Below are 18,767 nucleotides of genomic sequence, written 5' to 3' on the forward strand. Positions count from 1 at the left end.
GGACCTATCTCGTTTTACTTATATTATATGTAACGAAATATATAGTTTTTTTTAATTAATTTTCGAGTATTTTTAAGGACGACCTTTATTTTACATGTAATAAATCATATAGTTTTCTCCTATTAACTTCCGAGTATTTTGAACGACGACTCTTATTTTACACGTAACGTTTAACGAATCATATAGTTTTTTTCTATTAACTTCCGAACATTTTAAACGAGGACCCTTATTTTATATGTAACGAGTCATATGGTTTGTTTGTTAACTTCCGAGTATTTTGAATGACAATCCTTATTTTACATGTAACGAAAGATATAGTTTTTCTATGAACCCCGCAAACAAATAGCAAGCCACATGACACTAAATATCATGTTAGTACAGATTGACTTTTGGCGTCTCTATAAAATTACAGTTAAGATAAAATCTTGGTTTGTTTAGTTATCAAGGACTTTCATATGCACTAATTTTCAAATGGAAAACAAATGATTCGCTATTCAACAATAAAACATGACTTGTATACGTGTATCAAGTAATGTGTATTTCGACCCTTTGTAAATGAAAAAGGTTTGCGAAAAATTTATGCACATGAAAAGGTTGGTAGTTCAATAACATCTCCCTTAATACCGTATCACTTATTTACTTTCACACCAGAGTCGGGTCACAGGCTAACGATTGAGAATAATATCTTTAGCAGCAATAATTATTGCCGTCAACACTACGTGAGTATTTGATGGCACAATTTCAATTTATTCCCAAAGTATATCTTTTATGTATTTTTCTTCTAGGTTCTGGATCTAACGTTTTCGTGTTTTGTTTTTCAAGATAGTGTCAGACATCTACTTTGACCTCTCATGAAAACAATTTAATCTAACTAATATATTAAAGCAAAATTAATTTGTCTATTTGTTCTTCTCCTAGAGTGTTCACCTAATGTTTATGTCATCCACTTTTCATGCTTATAATTTCCACATAATTAATCAATTATTTTTAATCCTAATGCTAATTAACATTTAAACCAATATAAACACAAGCATTGGTCAAATTTAACATTTAAAGTTTTGAATTCATAACTTAACATTTTTTTAACCAACCTAAATATAAAAAATTTCAATTTTTAGATTACATCGATACAGAAGTCAAGCGGGCAACAAGCTGCGCCGCTACCCCTTTTTGAATTGCAAAACCTAATCTTTTAAAAACTGCATTTGCTGATCTTCGAGTCATAACATTACTATGCATGATCTGCTGAACACAGGTAAGTAACTCCACAGCTTCAAGCGCGAGAAAACCAAAAGTGTCAAAAGCAAAAAGAATAAATACATGTTGGTTGTCAAGACACGCGTTAACATTTACTTTGACTTTATTACATCTAACTAATATATTAAAGAAAAACCAACTTGTCCACTTGTCCTTCTCCTAGGGTGTCCACCTAATGTTCCATGTCATCCACTTTGCATGCTTATAATTTCCACATAATTAATTAATTAATTTTAATCCCAATGCTAATCTTCTTGCTATACTATTAAAGCAAAACAAGATATCCACATTGCCTTCAAATAGGATGTGCACATAAGCTTACAAGGTTTCCATCTCTAGAATTACCACATAATTCACTAATTAATATTTTCTAGAATCATAACCTCACTAATTAATGTTTTCTAGAATCATAACCAACTATTTATTTTCAAATGATTTAAAAACCGATTTTGACTACAATTAATTATTTATAACTAATTTTTGCTACCTTTTTTAGTATGCCTATTACTTTATCAATTCAATTATTTGTATATTTATACAGTTTTTCATTCACACCATTTATACATATTTTTCCTACATCTTGTGGTTTTGCAGAAAACAATGTAAAGAATTTTTATGATATATATATATATATATATAGGGTAAGGTTAAAATGAAAACCCACTTGAGTTGTGAAAACCCGCGAAAACCCTATGTAACATTGTTTTTTTTTTGTTATATATAATATATGTTGTAACATTTAACACAAAATATCGAAACATAAAAAAAATGTTTTGCTATTTTTTAACATTTTTTTACTAATTTTTATATATATTTTCAGGAGAGAGAAAAAGTTATATTTATATTTATATTTTTTATTCACTTTAATTGTGGACCACAAGATTTAAACATTAATTAAAAACATGTTGTTGAGAATGGGTCTCTAGAGTTTTTACAACTTAAGTGGGTTTTTTATACTTAGCCTATATATATATATATATATATATATATATATATATATATATGGTAAGGATCTTAAGAGAATCATTGGCAAATTGAGAACTTTGAGAACTATTTTGGACCACTAAAAAAACCTTTAAAAAATTATAAAACAAAAAAAGACTAAAATTTTAAAAAAGTAAAAAAACCAAAATTCTTATATGTCATTTCGGTTTCATAAAAAAAACGAAATTGTTTTTTCTTTTTAATTCGTATGATACCTATACACATATGTATACTTTCATTTAATCTCTAGTTACGTAATGTACACATATGTACATTATTATTTACCTTAAATTATACATATGTGTATAGGAAAAAACATGTGTGTACATATTATATATATATGTATAATAAAAAAACCGATTTTTTTTCTTTTTAATTCGTATTATACCTATACACATATGTATACTTTCATTTAATCTCTAGTTACGTAATGTATACATATGTACATTATCATTTACCTTAAAATATACATATGTGTATAGGAAAAAAAACATTTGTGTACATATATGTACATATTATACATATATGTATAATTTAGCTAAACTGAGATTATTTTTTTTATGTTTTTTTTAGAAACCGGGGTAATAAATAAGAACTTTGGCTTTTTTACTTTTTATTATTTTGTATTTTTTTTGCTTTATGATTTTTTTATTTTTGGGTTTTTTGTGGTCCAAAATGGTTCTCATAGTTCTCAATTCCTAAAAAGTTATCACATGATCCTGATCATATATATATATATATATATATATGTCTATGTGTGTGTGTATGTATGTATGGCGTTTGAAATTTTTTCCATTCGTGTATAACACGGACCACTATTCTAATATTACATAATTATAGCAAAAATAAAATGAAATATTTGGAATGTAAGAATAAAAGTTGCTGTGAGTTTAAACAAATTAAAACTATGATAAAAGTTATTTAACCTAAGAAGACGAGAATGTAAGGAAAAAAAATTGGAAGTTATAGTTAAACATTGGCCCATGCAAGTCTCGAACCTGCGACCGTCGCGTTATTAGCACGACGCTCTAACCAACTGAGCTAATAGGCCAATTTGTTAGTGCGTATCTCCGAATATTTATAAACATGATATATTTATTAAAAACATTAGTTTCTAGTTTTCTAGTTTCATAGAACTTTGACTTTGAAATCCTATATTTATACGAATATATGTGTTATATGAAATAGAAGATTATTTAATGAGGTGACATAATATTCCAATGTGTATAGAACATTATACTTTTGTTCTGCTCAACCCGGATCTTGTAAACTAATGTGTTAAATTAATTTACTTGTATAATGTTGACAATACGTACGATATATCACAAGTGCATCTTGAATGCATTCCATTGGGTTTTGGTCTTATGACTATGGCATATGCCATACATGTTAGAAACACGTACATGAGTTTTCTTAACCTATGTTTATTATTTAGCAATATTTTATAGTGTTTACTATGCAGGTAATAATTAACCTAAGCATATATAATATTCCTAAAGATCAAGACTTGGTCAACACAACCATTAAAAAATAAGTTTAATTACTTAAAATACATGTGGAGAAGCATAATTCAAGTATGTAAAACCAAAATTTGATGGAAAGAAATCAAGAATTGAGCCTTTATTTAGAAATGTTGGACATAAACTTCTTTCACAAAATTTATATATCTTCATCTAGCAACATGTACCCCCAACAATCTATAAGCAAAAAATGTACATAGTAGTACATCTTTTCTCTCCTTTATTCCCATATTCTCATCTCATACCTTCTAAACACCCGTCAGAAGTTCTTATCGATCTCGTCATTCATGAAAGCTTGTAGCCATGAATATAATCTGTCTAGGTTGTCATAGCATGCCAAGAACAATTTCAAATAACGACTTTACAGACGGGTGTGGGATTGAACAAGGGTCCCGCCCTAGGCCGACCATGGGTGAGGAGGTTAAACGACCCCCTAAACAGGTTCATGGGCTATCAAAAAAGTTAAAAGATAGGAACTTTAAACGAAAGGATGATGGTTGTAAACCAAGGTTAATGAGAAGTTGTGGCATGAGGAGGGATTGGAGTTTGGAGGATCTAAAACCAATAATGAATACCACCTAAAAATGAAAAACATATTGACAAAAACACCTCATGTTTATAATAGATGAGACTATATATTATTTCATCTTGTATCATATTTATTTGTAGCCTATGTGACATTATTGTAATGTATATATTTGTGTAATACTATACAATCCTTGTTTGGTCCTATGTTATTGTTCTTCAATTAAATAGTCTTTATTAGGATTTGTTCAGATTGATCACTTTCGGTTCAGTTAGACATGTTTATTTGATTCCATCAACTCGACGATATTTGGTAGCGTATTACCAGTGCCGCTTGGGCCCTTAAACAACAAAGGCCCCAATTTTTTATTTTTAATATATTAAATTATTTAGCAGAGATATTAAATAACAGTGCAGTGTATGAATGAAAATTGATTTTTGCCTATATGCTACTTGTATTAGAAGTTTACAACATTAATTTGTTATTTGCTACTGTATTTGAACATTAGTTTGTATTAGAATTTATAACAGATTATTACATCTATTATTTGCTATAGTATTAGAAGTTTAGAACTTAGTTTGCTATTTGCTACTACATTATAACATTAATAATTAATATGTGTAAGAACCTTACAGATCACTACTTTAGACCTTTAAAGTTTATAAAAAGGCCTCAAATATTTTATTTTGTTGGCTTGAGGCCTTTGAAAATGTTGGACCGTCCCAGCGTATTACTTTCGTATTTGCACCAATACAATCATCGTATGTCGGTTTATCATGAAAAGCAAAATAAACTTTGTTTTTTCTTTTTTTTTATTATTATTTTTTTTTTTTTGCTAAAATGACCATAACTTTAAAACTCGTTTTAAATCCTCAACCGAGATCCCAAATGAATTGTCGCAAGTTTTGCCTCAACCTTCTTTTTATGTTTTGGTTATCTACTTTATCATATATGGCATGCAACCCACTAAATTGTAAGACTGGGCTCAAAAAAAGAAAATGAAAAAAAAACTTAGTTGAGCTTTGGAGGCATTGGCATTCATCAGCCCACTAGCCCCCTTTATGTTTTTGGAATTTGTTTGTCCTTGTTAGTAATCGAATCTTGAATCATATTAGTCGAGAACACCCCATGTACCTAACGGCTTTGAACTTTTAGTTGTCCTTGATGTCTGAATAATCCTCAAAAAGGATGCCAAAATCATTTTTTGCACAATCTATTAAATGCCACCGTCACGTTGTCTAAAGATAGTTTTCGAATGGAATCACAAGACTCGCATTCCCTACATTGCGGTTGTCACGTCTTCTTCGGCACACAAATAAGAATTCTTGATATATGGGTAAGAATTATAAAAAGGGAGTTTGTGAAAGAATTTTTTTAATTGGTTTTGAAACATTTCAAGATAAAGTATTTGTATACATTTTTATAAAGTTTAAGTTATAAACGTACTTTTAGGAAAACCAGTTAAGAATGTTGATAATAAAAGTTTTCAAAATGCTGCTTTTATCAAGAGAAGTGGATATAATCTTTCATGTACATGAAAGAGAAATCTCAACATGATCTCGCCTTTATTAAAACCTTGTGGTTTTATGGGAGAAGCTTTGCTTACCGACCTTGCTTCATGTAAGACCTTTGTTTTAAATTTTAATTATCAACCTTGCTCAATGTTTTTACTATTCAAACACAAATGATGTAGTCAAATCTAAGCTCCTACAATTCTAAATTTCAATAATTTAAAGCGGAAATGATTTAAGTGTAGTTTTGTATTAGGTGTAACCAAGGGCAGACACTGATGACAAATCCTGATGTTACATGACACGTTAACAAAGTTTAATAGTTAAATTTGTATCTAAAATTAGAGTGAAACCATATATATTGAGACGATAATGCCCATATACAATCTTTTGCAACAACTAGAATTTTTTTAGAAAGAAGTAAAAAAATAAAAAGAAACAGTGTAACAAAAATATATATATATATATATATATATATTATAACAAAGTCTGATCAAAACTTATTTCTAAACATATTTTACTTACTTTAAAGTTAAAATTAATTACAAGGATGATTCATGTTTTGTCAAGTATATGATTATGGCTGAACACCAAATGGCTAGTTGAAGAAACACTAACCGGACCCCGGGCAGATTACTGGTAACCTGGGGGTTGGATAGCTGTTTCCCACGAGGGGTTAGACCCTTGGAAGATGGTTCTTCTGATAACCTGCAAAACAGACACCGTGAGCTCGTCACTGAGAAGGGGGGGGTTCCTCCTTGTGACCACCCTCCGGCGTGAGAATCAGACTAGATTGCTCTTTAAATATAAAAGTATATTAAGAGATTGCTAGAGCAGATATCAGGTATAATATGATGATAATGTAGTAAGATATGTTGTTGGATAATGCCAGATGATCATACCATTTGGGGTATTTATAGCCGAAGGTAGGTTTCCAAGGAGGTATGGCCGGCTGCAACAGTGTTCCTGTTCATCAACAGTAGCCTACGCACGTGCCCTGCTGGTAGTTGGTGGGTAGGCAGCGGCTGATAGCGACCAGGCCTGCTGTATACTATTCCCTTTCCACCAACTGCCGGCTACGCACGTGGTATGACAGTAGTTGGTGAGTAGGCAGCGGCTTAATAGTGATACAGTACAGGAGCATGCTGCTCGCCATACTGTATCAGTGAGCTGTCGTATCCCTGATCAGATCTTTCGCCCATACCTCGTCAGGTACGGTGAAAGGTCCTTCAGTATAGACTGGCTTATTTGGGCGGGAGTATTCCCCCTCCCGCCTCTGTGCGGGATTGCTCCCGGCTTTGCTCATTCCTTCAGGTGACACTGAACGAGAGCTAAGTACCTAGTGCGTGTAGCCATGCTGCGCGGGTGGCCTTCCCTCATGGCTTGTATCCGAGGCTGCGGGAACAGGCGGAGTCCTTCACCATGGGAGGCATTTCCTGCGGGACCAGCTTGCATACTGCGCGTAAGGACGTCACGTCTCTGAGCATGGTTGGTCCTGCGGATCCAGTTGGTCTCTGCGCAGACGTCCCTGTTTAAGGTGAGTCTTGCGGGTCCAACTGGGCTCTGCTGGGACCTACCTCTTCAAGTCCCCCCAGTCCAATGTTCTTCTCATGCGTGTTTAATAAAGTGAGGTGAACTTTTGGACTTAAGCAAAGGGTTTTGAAAAGGGTTTTGTAAGGTTTTCCATGGGAAGTCCTTGTCACTTGCAGAAATGCCCGAGTTTCCTGCTTGGTCTTTGGGTATGATGCGGGTAGGTCTGTAACCTCCTCGCAAGTCAGGAGCATTGAGTCCCAGTTGTGTGGATTTTCCATGAGGTTTTGGTAGTTTTGAACATAGTGATCAATTATGTTAAAACCACCAATTCCATTCTGGCGCTTCAAACAACGTAGTTCTCAACGTTCCCGCTATGCGGGGATGTTATTTCCGTTTCCGCAAGCATTGCCCAGAAGATCCTTCCTGGTTTCAATTCCCAGCGGAGCGCTAGGTATGTGAAGGGTTTTGCCTTAACACTGTACCAGCGCTCGTCTTACGGTTACTTTACTTCCAAGGTTTACTTGGCTTCAATTCCCTGCGGGTGCTAGGTATGTGAAGGGTTTTGCCTTTACACTGTACCCGCATCCGTCTAACGGTTACTTGTTTGCCAAGGTTTACTTGGCTTCAATTCCCTGCGGGTGCTAGGTATGTGAAGGGTTTTGCCTTTACACTGTACCCGCATCCGTCTAACGGTTACTTGTTTGCCAAGGTTTACTTGGCTTCAATTCCCTGCGGGTGCTAGGTATGTGAAGGGTTTTGCCTTTACACTGTACCCGCATCCGTCTAACGGTTACTTGTTTGCCAAGGTTTACTTGGCTTCAATTCCCTGCGGGTGCTAGGTATGTGAAGGGTTTTGCCTTTACACTGTACCCGCATCCGTCTAACGGTTATTTGTTTGCCAAGGTTTACTTGGCTTCAATTCCCTGCGGGTGCTAGGTATGTGAAGGGTTTTGCCTTTACACTGTACCCGCATCCGTCTAACGGTTACTTGTTTGCCAAGGGGTAAGGGGTATTTTCCCGCTTACTTTTTAATATTTTTTAAATTTTGAATTTTGAAATTCGAAGAGTTGGTGGAAAGATAAGAACAGTCCAAACCTCTGAAACGTCGTGCGACGGTTTCTTCTGACTGTCAGGACGTGCAGGAAGTTATGGTGACGTGACAGAACATGGTCATTCCAGTCGCTTTTTCAGGCGCGTGGGCGTGATTTTTCGGGCGCGTGGCCGCGAAATTACTGGCACACGTCCTTTCAACAGCTGTTGTCAGCCTGCTTTTTGCCACGTGTCATAGTTTCATTGCACCTTTGATTTCTCTCTCCTCCGCATTAAATTCACCGCATTAATTGCGATTACTATATAAAGGGGAAGAGGGTTATTTGTAATTCACACTTTCACCTTTCTTCTTCTTCTTCTTAGTGATTTCCGGCAAATACTCCCCTTTTTCAGGCAAGCATTTTCCCGAAATCACTTCTCTTTCTGCAAAAATGTCTTCTCATGATGCCGACGATCAGAAGACTGCTGGCGAGTGCCAGTGTTCTCTTTCTGTCGATCTGTACCAGTATATCGTCAGGAAGTTCATGCTCGAGTCTCTCGAGCCTGAGTTTCCTGAACCCCACCATACTGTGTACGATGCCCCTAGTGGCAAGATCGGGGTTTATGCTGCATTCTTTATCTACGGGAACCTTAGGTTCCCGTTGACAAAGTTTGTGTACCGTGTTCTTGAGAGGCACAGCGTTCATTTGACCGAGCTGCACCCCATGGCGATCGCCAAGATTCGTCATTTTGAGTGGGTGTGCCGGATTCTGGGCATCGAGCCCCATGTGGACCGCCTGATGACCTTCTACACTTGGAGGTGCATCCAGGGGTGGTACAGTCTTACAACCCGGATTAAGGGTTTAAAGATTTGTACCACCGAGCGGAGTCTTCGCTCGTGGAGAAGAGAGTTCTTCTTCATATCCGCTCGCGCCATCCCCATTGCCATGAAGTTCAAGAACGGCCAGGCACTTCAGAGCCTTCACGCCCTCAACTACGAGGAGGCGGAATGGTTCTCGAAGATATCCCGGGTCCAATCCCCGGTTTTCCGTTTTCCGGAGTCAGCGATGGTAATGCTGGGGATGAGCCGAGTGTGGAAGGCGGCGAATGCGCAGAAGGTTCCGATTGTCCTTGAATATGGTTCGAACTCTGTCCCTTATGGTATGTCTTGTTTCTTTTTGTTGATTTTGACTTTTTTCTAACTTTCCTGTTTATTTCAGAGGGGAACGACCTACAGTCGCTCCTGAATCCGCGGGAGGAAGATGGTCCCGCACGGATGGGTACTCGTGCTCTGGACGAGAACGAGTTGCCCATCCTAGAGCAAACTGCGAGTCGGTTCGTGGAGGTTTACCCGCCGGGTCAAGAGATCCTGAGCCACCGACGGCCTGGTAAGCCTATCTTCTACCCTGAACCCCTCAATGCTGTGCCTGCTGCTGGAGTTCTTGACATTTCTTCTTCTGAGGAATCCGCAGAAGGTCCTCCGTTGGTGCGGAAGAAAAAGACTGCTGCCGGCGTGAAGGGGAAGGAGAAGGCCACAGCTGATCCAGTGGTTCTATCTGACACGGAGTCAGATAGTGAAGAGGTGGCGGGGAAGCCCGGTGGTGAGAAGACCACTGCTCCGGAGGCTACGACCGTTACCTCCGGAGAACCAACGAAGACGACGGTGACCGGTACCAAGAGGCCGGCTCCATCGGGTTCCTCCCCGCCCGTCCGTACGTTCAGGGTCAAGAAAACCCGTAAGTATAATCATAATGCCTTTGTAGATTTGTCAATAATTTTCTTTTTAACACTTTCTTCTTTGTGCAGGCGTGGATGTTGACGCAATCCTGGGTGAAACGCAGGGGAGTACTTCCTCGCCAATGATGGTAGGCTCGGTCAGCCTTCCTGAGGCGTCGACCCAGTCGCCTGCGCTTGCATCCGCTGGTCCAGTTGGTCGCTCCGTCGAACCAACTGTTCCGGCCGAGATGACTTCACCGCCGGCCGTGAGTGCGATTTTTACAGCATCCTTCACGGAACCGGCGGTTACTGCTGCTTTTAAGGAGGCGGCGACCGCGGCGGAGACAACGTCGGCGACCACGGCGGCTGCCACCATGCCCGCGCCACCGGCACCAATGGCCGGACCATCAGGTACGCGCAGGGCTTCACGCCGATCTTTGCCACCTTCCCGTCTGCCTGACCTGTTGGATGGATTTCCTTTAGGTTCAGGTGATGGGTTTGGCGGCTACCGGCCTGTCATTGACCCTACAGGTGCGTAGGGTTCCTTTCTTTTTCCCTTGTTTTTCATCATCTTTTCCTTACTGCTTTTGTTTCTTTTGCAGTGTCGGATTCCAATGAAGTGTATGTTCCTCGATGGAACATACGCCGAGGAACAACCCTTCGCACACCCGTGGAGTGCGTGGACTGGGCTCGCCACGCTGCTCCTCCGGGCGCGTTGGGGGAAGCCATGGTTAGCTACCAGGAGGGTAGGCTAACTAATGAGCTTCGGGTTCTCCAGGCCCGGATGCAGCCGCGCGTCGAGCTGCTTTGTCGTGAAAACGACAAGTTGAAAGCAGCTCACGCCAAGGACATATCTGAGGCGCGTGCTCTTCGGGAGGAGAACCAACAGCTGGCGGCAGCTGCCGCCGACAAGGAGAAGGCCTTCAAGGCCCTCGAGGTTGAAGTTCAGGCGCGACTCGAGGCCCGCTCCAAGGCTGCCCAAGCTGTGAATGAACAGCTTCGGTTGGCCAGGGAGACTGCGCGAAACGCAACCGAGAGGGCTGCCAAGGCTGAAGCCGTTGCTGAGCCTTTGCGTGTGGAGAATGAGCAGCTTAAATGCAAATTAAAGGCTCTTCAGCATGCTCATGACGCCTTGGCAATGGAAGATGCCAAGAAGCTGCAAGAGATTCTTGACCAGAGGGGGGTGCTTGACCAAACCGAGCGGAAGCTTAAGGGCGTCGAAGAGGCTGCCGCAAAGGAAGTATTACTTGCCAATCTGAACCAAAGCGAAGCCGAACGCGCCCGTGACGAAGTGCAAGCTACCCTCCAATGGCTACTTCGAGAAGCGTTGCCTCAGGTATGTTTAGATTTATCTTCACGCATTTCTTTTGTAAGAAAAGGTTCTAATACTTGTGTTTTCTTTGTAGGTTGTGCGTCGGGTCTTTTCAGAGACCTCTTACGATGATGCTATGACCGCAGCCCTCAACGCTTCTCATGATGATGGGGAAAAGGCCGGCTTCATGCTTGGTCTAGGGTTTTTTGAGAAAGGCGTCCCGCCTTCCAACTTCCCTTTGTTCAATGTGGATACTGAAGCCATTTATGACCAAGCATTGAACCAATACGCCGCCTTCCCGCATCCAGTGGTGGAGAAGGTGGACGAAGTAGCTGCTGCTGATGATGGGTTAGCTGTCCTCAAAGCGTTCCTCGAACCACCCCGTTCTGACGGAGCGGGTCCAAGTGGTAGCGGCCCTGAGGCTTGATCCTGAAGATCCCTTCCCATTGCTAAGACTTGTATAGTTTTTTATTTTTTCTTTTAGGCGGGTAGTTACCCGGCCATTCTTGTAATATATTCTTGAAATATTAATCTTTTTGCGTATAAGATTGTTATTTCCTTCTTTGGGTTCCTTGCTTTATAAACTTATGACTTGCATACTTAGTTTAAATTAGCAATTTTCCAAGTGTTTAGAATAAGAACCTTTGAACGTGGTTGATAGTGGGTTAAAGTTTCGCTTCCTCCTTCGTGATTGTGCGGGTAGAACCGTCACTTGCACTTGGTAGGATGGCTAAACTTTAACTTTTATCTAACCTGCGTGCTGGTTTTTCTTACTTTTTGAGGATAAGTTAACCTTTGAACGTGGTTGATAATAGGTGTGAAGTTTTGCTTCCTCTTTCGTGATTGTGCGGGTAGAACCGTCACTTGCACTTAGTAGGATGGCAGAACTTTACCCTTATCTGACCTGCGTGTAGGTTTTCTTTGCCTTTTGAGGATAAGTTAACCTTTGAACGTGGTTGATAATAGGTGTGAAGTTTTGCTTCCTCTTTCGTGATTGTGCGGGTAGAACCGTCACTTGCACTTAGTAGGATGGCAAAACTTTACCCTTATCTGACCTGCGTGTAGGTTTTTCTTACCTTTTGAGGATAAGTTAACCTTTGAACGTGATTGATAATAGGTGTGAAGTTTTGCTTCCTCTTTCGTGATTGTGCGGGTAGAACCGTCACTTGCACTTAGTAGGATGGCAAAACTTTACCCTTATCTGACCTGCGTGTAGGTTTTTCTTACCTTTTGATGATAAGTTAACCTTTGAACGTGGTTGATAATAGGTGTGAAGTTTTGCTTCCTCTTTCGTGATTGTGCGGGTAGAACCGTCACTTGCACTTAGTAGGATGGCAAAACTTTACCCTTATCTGACCTGCGTGTAGGTTTTTCTTACATTTTGAGGATAAGTTAACCTTTGAACGTGGTTGATAATAGGTGTGAAGTTTTGCTTCCTCTTTCGTGATTGTGCGGGTAGAACCGTCACTTGAACTTAGTAGGATGGCAAAACTTTACCCTTATCTGACCTGCGTGTAGGTTTTTCTTTCCTTTATAAGAATTTTGTTCTGAACCGTTCGACGCGCGGTTGTCGATAGGTTAGTGTTCATTTTCCTTTCATGATTCATGCGGATAGACCGGCACTTTCATTTAATGGAATAATTGAACTCCTTCAACTGACCTGCGTGAAAGTTTGCCACGTTATTGGGTTCGTGCGGGTAAGACCGCCTTCCCACGCAACGACTTCACGTAATGTGAATGCCGTCACCAGTGTTGGATAGTTTTAACCGTTCGACGCGCGGTTGTTGATAGGTTATTCAGTTTCGTTAATGATTCATGCGGATAGACCGGCACTTTCATTTTTGGGTGCTGAACTTTTTCCCCTTCAACTGACCTGCGTGAAGGTTTGTCACGTTATTGGGTTCGTGGTGGTAGGACCGCCTTCCCATGCAATGACTTCACGTAATTATGCGGTGAAAACCGGCATATTAGTGTCCAGAAAAGTATTAAATGTAAAATCATCAGCTTCGATATTCTTAAGAGAATCATTTCCATTAGAAGTGGCTCTTGGCCTTTTCTTTACAAATTGGAATTGATTTACATGCAAAATGTGTAAATGAGCTCCCTTCCTTGTTGGGATGGGAGTGCCATCGAGCCGATACGCACCTGGTTCGGGATCTCGTTCTTTACGCAGCATGTAGTCTCGATTTTGAAGCTGGAATTGATTCGTGTTTTCCCCAGATGGGGTTCTATACGCACCCGCCTGCTCAGCCTTTATTACGCCACGAGGTGCGCGAGCGTCCCATCTCTGACAAATGCTTCGACCATATCTTTTACATCTATGCATTCTTCAGTGTTGTGGCCCTTTGTCTTGTGAAAGTCACAGTATTTGCTCCGATCTGCATCGTGACGATGTCGGATTATTGGCGGTTTTGGCCATGGGAGCCCTTCAGTGGCGAATATCTCAGTGACGCTTTTGGTGAGTGGCGTCCATCTGGAGTTCCGGTGCGACTGTACATTATCCCTTCCTCCCAACCGATTTTGCAAGCCGGATGAGGTGTCAAAGTTTACCCTTGACTGCCAGATGCCTAGCTTTCGTTTTTTATTTAATCGGGCGGTGAGGACGTTGTCTTCTCTCGTCCTCTGGGTGTAGAGGTTTGTGCTCTGTGGGAGATCTCTACCCAGTTGTTTCTCTGTTTCCGCATAGCGTTTTGCTGCTGTCATGATGCCATCCCATGTGGATGGCATGCCATCTTTACCCGTTAGGGTGCGGATGAGCTCTGGGTCATGTGCGCCCTGGATGAAGGCAGCGCGAACAAGATCTTCACTGATATTGCCCAAACTTAGCTTCTTTGAGTTGAAGCGAGTGATGAAGTTTGGCAGAGATTCGTCTTCCTCTCGTATGCATTTGAGGATTGTCCATTGCTCCTCGGTATACTTCCGTTGCTGGCTGAAGTGTTGGCTAAACTTTTGTTGGAAGTCTGCCCAGTCGTAGATGTGGTTAACCGGTAGACGATCGAACCATGCTCTAGCAGCCCCAACCAGCGTCATTTGGAACATGTAACACCACGTGGGTTCCGTCCAATTGCTGACGGTTGCCCCTGCTATGAACCTGTTCAAATGATCGTCTGGATCAGATATACCATCATATGTGCCTATGTTGGGCATTTGTTTGGCACTCTTTGGGGCGATTGCTTCAGCAATGTCCCTCGCAAATTTGGACGTTCCTGCATTTGCAACGTTTGGTCTGAACGTTTTAGAGAAGTCTCAAGGACTTCCACCTGTGCTTTTTGGTTTGAAGGCTTGTCCAAAATGCCTTTTCGGTTGGGATTCCGTTTCCTTATGCTTCCCTTTTGCCCTATGGCGAGGGTTCGCGTCGGAGTCGGATTCCTCCGAGTCATCCTCCCAGTATTCGAATTCGTCGGCCTGTTGCACGGAACGCAAGCGTTCGTCCAACTCAGCCTGGAATTCCTTTTGTCGTGCCTCCGCCCATGCCTTAACTTCATCGAGAGTCTGGCGGGGGAGTCTTCGTTTCTCAAACTGGGTATCGGTGGATCCCAGTAGGCGATCATTTACTGCACTTGCCCCAGCTTTGGTAAGTGGGGTAGTGTTCGTAAAATTTACTTCACTTGCCCCGGCTACCATAGCCGGGGTAGTGTTCGTAAAAACTGTGTTGCCGGTATTCCCCCCAGTAGCTGGGGTTGTGGTTACCGGAATTTCTCTAACCATCTTTGTAGAAGTTTGAAAAAACTGGAGAAAAATAAAGTTCTAGCTTTATGCACGGATGGCGCCAATGAAGAAACACTAACCGGACCCCGGGCAGATTACTGGTAACCTGGGGGTTGGATAGCTGTTTCCCACGAGGGGTTAGACCCTTGGAAGATGGTTCTTCTGATAACCTGCAAAACAGACACCGTGAGCTCGTCACTGAGAAGGGGGGGGTTCCTCCTTGTGACCACCCTCCGGCGTGAGAATCAGACTAGATTGCTCTTTAAATATAAAAGTATATTAAGAGATTGCTAGAGCAGATATCAGGTATAATATGATGATAATGTAGTAAGATATGTTGTTGGATAATGCCAGATGATCATACCATTTGGGGTATTTATAGCCGAAGGTAGGTTTCCAAGGAGGTATGGCCGGCTGCAACAGTGTTCCTGTTCATCAACAGTAGCCTACGCACGTGCCCTGCTGGTAGTTGGTGGGTAGGCAGCGGCTGATAGCGACCAGGCCTGCTGTATACTATTCCCTTTCCACCAACTGCCGGCTACGCACGTGGTATGACAGTAGTTGGTGAGTAGGCAGCGGCTTAATAGTGATACAGTACAGGAGCATGCTGCTCGCCATACTGTATCAGTGAGCTGTCGTATCCCTGATCAGATCTTTCGCCCATACCTCGTCAGGTACGGTGAAAGGTCCTTCAGTATAGACTGGCTTATTTGGGCGGGAGTATTCCCCCTCCCGCCTCTGTGCGGGATTGCTCCCGGCTTTGCTCATTCCTTCAGGTGACACTGAACGAGAGCTAAGTACCTAGTGCGTGTAGCCATGCTGCGCGGGTGGCCTTCCCTCATGGCTTGTATCCGAGGCTGCGGGAACAGGCGGAGTCCTTCACCATGGGAGGCATTTCCTGCGGGACCAGCTTGCATACTGCGCGTAAGGACGTCACGTCTCTGAGCATGGTTGGTCCTGCGGATCCAGTTGGTCTCTGCGCAGACGTCCCTGTTTAAGGTGAGTCTTGCGGGTCCAACTGGGCTCTGCTGGGACCTACCTCTTCACTAGTAGACAAATTATATTAAGGTGATCGTTAACATGACTGTAAGTCTGTTAGGGATCAAGTCCTATAGTAGACAATAAATAGTGTAATAATTTGTTGGTAATAAAAAATGATTTTGGCTTAGTGATCGATATGCAATTTCTATGATGGTGGTGATGATTAATGAGAAGTTGGTCACTTGATAGATTGTTGAAAATGAGAAGTTGAAAATGAGAAGTTGAAAATTATCTTGACAGTTGAGAGATTGAGATATCTTGAAAGCTTGCCGGAACCCTTAAGAGGTAACAGTAAAAGGAAAGAGTTGACGAAACAAGTGAAGCATCTTGACACACGTCGTAAGCATTAAATGGAGGCTTAGAATTTATTTTTCTGATCTTTGTAAGGCCCACTAGCCCAGTGACACAGATTGGACAATGAGAGTGGTACATAGCCTACATACTACGTTGGGTAGAATTTTGTTGTTTCTCAAAAAATTAGGAATTAGCATATATAATAGCAACATTTTTGAAAATTTTTTAATTAAATAATCATAAATTTTTTTGTTTCAATGAGATCACTAAAGTTTTTTTTTTGTTCAAATCCTAGATATTTTACCTAGATAGTAGGTTATCTAGTTTTTTTTAACTTTTAAATAGTTTTATTGCAGAATATTTTTTAAAAATTGAAAGTAATTTGCACCCCGTCATGCGTGACCAGGGGCAGCGCGGTGTTCCAAGGGTCTAATGGGCACCAGGTCAACACCCTCTACGATGCCGCCTGGTGTATACCCTACGACTTTAGCGAGAGAAGATGCATGGCTAGTGAAATATCGATACTTAAAAACAAAAAGTTTATTTTAACTTGAAAGAAAGAAATTGTAACATTTCGGATTTTCCAAACCCGTATTCGTTTACGAACAAAACATTTTTTGATCTTTATTATTATTGAAAATCAAATATTTATAAGTAAATAAGTTTCCTAATGTTTATTTTAGGCCCTCGTACTTCAATCAATGTTCAAATCCAAATTATACCAAAACTAGTTCAAGTAATGCCCATTTAACAAAGTATAGGGACCATTATTGCACAAACGTGAAACACCCACCTCCGGGGGCTGGAGCGCCGCGCGGTGGCGGCCTCCTGACTGGCCGCGTAGCACGGTGGAGGAGTTGGTCAGTTTTGTAACTCGATTTCGTTTCCTAGTTCGTTTATGGTATAAAATCGATTATATTAGTCATGTTTGAGAGAAGTAAGGATCAAGTAATCATAATATAACTAAAGTACAAGTTCTAATTCATTTTCCCCTGCCCAAGATCAGATCTTTATGAATAAATCGATGATTATTTCCCTTAAATCGCATATACTTACTTAAACGAGTAAAAAGCCAATATTTAGTTCGTTATTGCTTTTCCTATATAAACAACCCTTAATCTCCTGCCATAACACTTTTACACAAACCCTAGAGGAGCCTCACAGCCGTCATACCCTCTGCCCAGCTCGTATTCTCTCGGTTTTTGCATATTCGTTGAAAATTCAAGACTTTTTAGTTGACGTTGCTTGCTTTAGGACCTTTGACTTCCGCTTTTCATCAATCCTTTCACTTTCCGGGTAAGTTGTAAACTGTAGAATCGTTCATACATATTCCCTAGTCAATAACCTTCAATCAATTTCGGTGGTCGAAGGGTGTTGACCGGTGAATTCGCTTAAAACCCGTTAAAGGGCAAAACAGTCAACAAGTTTGACTTTACGTTTTCTCATGCTTCTAGTCGGATTCAACGTTCGGTCCAGAAGACTTTTATTCTCATAACATGATTTTAAGGCTACTGACCAAAACCCAACCTTCGAATCGCTGTTTGGATTCTGGTCAGTATCAGCTCGCTTAAACGTTTAATTCAACATAACTAGAGTTCTTCTCATCCGTTTGGACTAATTCCAGCGGCATTAATTTCGTTTTTATTTATAGTTTCATATCACAAAGTTTCAGGTTCTGATTAGTTACCTCGTTTGACGCGTTAGTGGACGACTCACTTAAACCTTACTCGTTTATTCGTAGTTATATTCACTTGCCTTTAATCTAATGTGAGTTTTATCATTCCCCTATTTTACTCAATTTTCATAACATTTTGGGGACATATGCGGTATATCGTACTAACATACATACATACATACACACACATATATGTATGTATGTATGTATGTATGTATGTATGTATGTATATGGGGAAAGTGAATATAGGCATCTAAGCTTAGATGCGAAACCAATTAAAACTACGTCGTTTTGATAAAAATATACCTAAAATTAATTGTATTCTTTTTATTTCCAATTTACCTAACGTGAATAATTGATAAGAAGATTTCTTTAGTCCCAAACGGATGTTTAATTTCGACAATTGAGACTAACAAACAGTATATCTAAAATTCTGAAACTAGCATTTTACTAACCAAAAGTTTGATTTTTTAAAGATTATTTCTCAAGTGGTGGTTATCATACAATAGATACCATAGTGTGAAATTGATACATCGTTGGGAAATGAAATAAAACTTTTAGTTTATTCTCATGCTTGATGGATCTCTCGAAGTTAGTGATCAAAATTTTCAATATGAAGAATGTCGCTTTGAATTTTTATTCGTATTAAAAGTAAAATAGA

The 18,767-nt window shown here is 40.3% G+C and overlaps 1 non-coding gene across 1 annotated transcript; it reads right to left on the bottom strand.

Moving 5' to 3' along the window:
* Positions 1 to 3,218: 3,218 nt before the first annotated feature.
* On the bottom strand, positions 3,219 to 3,292 carry TRNAI-AAU (transfer RNA isoleucine (anticodon AAU)). The gene has a single exon. It is a non-coding gene; the product is annotated as a tRNA-Ile (tRNA).
* Between the last annotated feature and the right edge of the window lie 15,475 nt (positions 3,293 to 18,767).

The sequence above is a fragment of the Bidens hawaiensis genome, unplaced genomic scaffold (genome assembly GCF_021521415.1).
Source record: "Bidens hawaiensis isolate Kalapana, Puna unplaced genomic scaffold, B.hawaiensis_p1.1 tig00009451_1, whole genome shotgun sequence".
NCBI lineage: Eukaryota > Viridiplantae > Streptophyta > Magnoliopsida > Asterales > Asteraceae > Bidens > Bidens hawaiensis.